Here is a 3,865-nt window from a genome sequence, read left to right as displayed (position 1 = left end):
GCTGAAGGCTCAAAACTCCTGCTTGTCTCGTTACTGAGGTACCTTCCTGAAATTTTGGCCAGTGCTTCCTGGCTCAGGTGTCCCTCCACTGCACAGCAGCTGCTGCGGTGCCCAGTGCTCAAACCCTCAATATATGAGCATCCAAGCAGCATGTGGATGACAAATTTTATGCCTGTTAAGAGTATTTCAAAGTATGATGCCACTCTGCAATAGCAGCATCAAGAGCTTTATCCCCACTGAGTCACTGAACACAAACAGCACTGTACAGATTCATGGTGCTGAACTGCCACACTCCAAGCTGATGAGACAAGGAATGTAAAGAGCAAAGACTCACAGAAATATTTTATCCATGACTTGGCAGTGCTAAGTGAACGGTTGGACTTGATCTTAGAGTTCCTAAATGACTCTATCCAAGACCACACAAGAAGCAAGTATCAATCTATTTCCTTAAATATAGTTACTTAATTGTATTTTTAATTGATATTCAACAGCTGTATAAAACAGGGGGAAAAGACTTGAGACAGAGCATGTAACAGAGGTATTCAAAGCTTCCCTGCGCTTACCACAAAACATGCACATTAAGTGGGTTCGGAGACAAGCCAGAGATCCTTACAATACTTTAGGAGTCAAGACCAAAGGACTGATGATGTTTAGTAACTGACCTATTCCTTGTTCGTGGTTCAGAACAGTGGTACCACTATTCCCTATTATATTAGTCACATCTTTCATTGCAAAAGCTGCCTGGATTTTAGCAATTCATCTGATTAGAGCCAGCATCTTGGAATTGCATCACTGTTTAGCTGTGGATATTTTACCTGCCAAGTGGAGGAGGAATTGAGGTGAGGAGTCAGATTTTTATCTCAGGTTTCATTTCAGCAACTCCCATGAAAATGTATGGGCAGACTGTACAAAGACTCCTTCTATGTCCATACAGGTGTACACCTCTATATCCTACGATTAAATCACACTGCAATGCCTGCTCTATTCTTTATGGCCTTTATCTTGCTAGATTTATGTCTTAATTACTTTATGTGAAGCAGTAAGCAAACAAGGGCACACTGTATCAGCTTCCTGACAGACCAACAGGCTTTGTGCTCTTGGCAGGTGGACACAGATAAAGTTGGGAGGAGATACATGCATCGAGCAGGAAGGGAATAGTTCCATACGAGCAGTTTATACTTAGCTGAAACAGGCTGTGTCTTGGCTATGAGTGTCTAAGACAAATATGATAAAAAATAGTATTTGTTTTATCCTTGCTGCTGAGAACTCACATAAAACTGAGGGAGCAGCAAGGCAATAAGACTATAGACAACCAGCAGGGAGAAACAAGTAGTTTTTAGCTCTTATTTGCCACAACTGTCACCTGCAAGGATTAGCCTGTGATCCTTGCCAAGAAGCTCAGGAGTAAGCCAGGCAGAGGTGGACTAGAACTCCAGTTTACTTCAACTGTTTAATTTTTAATTTGATATTTATCACAACTCCCAGAATTAGTTACCTGTTTAGCATGAACCACTATCAGGTGCTTAAAGAACAGAAACCCACAAGAGAGACCAAAACAGAGCAACAGTTTGACCACTCTGCACTCTCTACTGCATGGGATTTAACCATTTCCTTCCTGCTCAGCTACATGTTCAGCAGCAGGACCTTGGAGCGCCTTCCACAAGGTTAGATGAGAACCAGAGGTCTGACTCTACCAGGGCCATTGGGACAGACTGGTCTTGCTCCCTTGGTAAAGTGTCCTGGGAGCAGGGAGCTCTGTAAGCAAACAACCTCCTTTTCTTAAATTTGTCAAGAACTCAATTCTGGGTGTTGGCACACCAAGACAGGCTACAAGAAAAGATCCTTCAAAACTTAAAGACTATCTGGAGTTTGAATTCCAACTGTACATACAGCTGTTCAGGCTTAGAATTTTGGAATCATGGAATATCCTGAGTTGGAAAGGAACAACATAGATAAAAGACCAACTCTTGACCCTGCACAGGAACACCCCAAGAATCACAGCATATGTCTGACAGCATTGTCCAAACTCTTTCAGAACTGTCAGGTGTTAGTGCTGTGACCACTTTCCTGGGGAGACTGTTTCACCCTCTGGATGAAAAAACTTCTAGTATCTAATCTACACCTCCAGGACACAGCTTCATGCCATTCCCTTGGGGTCTATCACTGGTCACCAGAAAGAGATCAATGCTTGGCCCTCTGCTTCCCCCTGTGAGGAAGCTGTAGACTGCAAGACATGCTATATCCACCCATAAATAAAAAAGGCAGGCACCTTCCTGCAGTTAGGCTTTTCTAAGTGTGACCTGCTGAATAAAGAGCTTTTCAAGCCCAGTATTAGGTTTAAAGGCAGTAAGTTTCTAAACCCATTTTCAAACAAGAATTACTAAAAGGAACTTACTGGAGTGTTCTTATGTACCTTTCTACTCTTCATGTACCGCTGGTATCTCAGTATTAGCTGATAGTGTTATACTATGCACATATCCACTAAAAATTTGCACAGAAAGACATACTCTGGTGTAGCCAACCATCTTCTCTCCCCTTTTTATACACACACAATGTCCTCAAGGGTGACAGTAATGCATGATAGACATTTTGTAATCTTGAGAAAGCTTCAGGCAACTACCTGTTACCCAACGTTTAAAACTGGTATTTTCTGTCCTTTAAAGCTAATCACACATAGCTATTCTCTACTCCACTCACACTTCTAAGATCCCAGCAGAATCTGAAAAGGGAGGTGACTGTAAAGCAGAAAAAAACCTTGGAGTACACTGAAGGCTGGTAAGTGGCAGGTGCCAAGGTCGACAGACATCATCTAGTATGTCAGTGAGGCAGGGAAGGAGTAGAAATCAGTTACCCATTTGCAATGGAAAAAAATTATTTAAAAGGGATGACTGATAACAATCCACTGCCACTCATCAGCCCCAGGCCTCTTTCAGCAGCTCCCTCTCATGCCAGGTGTATTTCCTGTGGGTTCTTCAGCAGTCATGGAATGAGAGAAAGGATTGATAAACCATGCACTCAACAGAAAAACAAGGCATGTAGCAATGCTGCTCAGTGTTCAGCACTAACTAGAGAAGCAAACCAGCAAAAGTTAACAATTATAACATTAGAATAATTATGCAGAAATGTTTCAAGATGGTAATCTAGCCAAGCAGTTGGGAAACATTTCAATTACAACTCTTTGTGAAAAAGATGTTTCAGCAAAGACTTTTTTTTTCCCATAAGTTCTTCTCTGAAGAGAATGATACTTTTCCTTCTCTCCAGAGAAAACCAGAAATACTAACTCAGCTCCCACACTGTAATCTCCCAAAGTTTAGAATATGAAATGCGCAGAACAGTAACATTTTTTTCTTCATTAGCTTCAAACTTGAGAACTTCAACATTTATATAACAGACAAGTGGAGTACCATAGTGTATATACTCAGTAGGCTTGAAATACCACTGAGCTTCTGCAGCAGCACTGAAGGCAGATTTGAAGAAGAAAATAAATCAGAAAGAACAAGACCACTACAGGGAACAACTCTTTTTCCCTAGAAATATGGGATAACTACCCCACTCCCCACAGATGACTAATTGAGATTCCATACTGCTTCATATCATAACAATTAGATCAACAGCTAAGTTCATTTTATCATTCCAAGTTTGCCCTTAGAAGGGAGATGTGCTGCTCCTGCATGTGCTTCAACACTGGGGTGAGCAAATGTTATCTGCCCCTGCTTCAGACCTCCTCCCAGACCAAGCTGAGGGGAGAAAGGCCTGGCATCAGGAGTAGTTCCCACTCCTAATCACTCTCCCTGTGTAATGCAGAGAAATCAGTGCTAACCCGAAACAAGGGAGAGCAGGTGTTGAAGAGACACAGGAACACCAC

Source organism: Acanthisitta chloris, unplaced genomic scaffold (genome assembly GCF_000695815.1).
Source record: "Acanthisitta chloris isolate BGI_N310 unplaced genomic scaffold, ASM69581v1 scaffold4247, whole genome shotgun sequence".
Classification (NCBI taxonomy): domain Eukaryota; kingdom Metazoa; phylum Chordata; class Aves; order Passeriformes; family Acanthisittidae; genus Acanthisitta; species Acanthisitta chloris.
The sequence above is the reverse complement of the archived record's forward strand: the minus strand, read 5'-3'. Positions refer to the sequence as shown.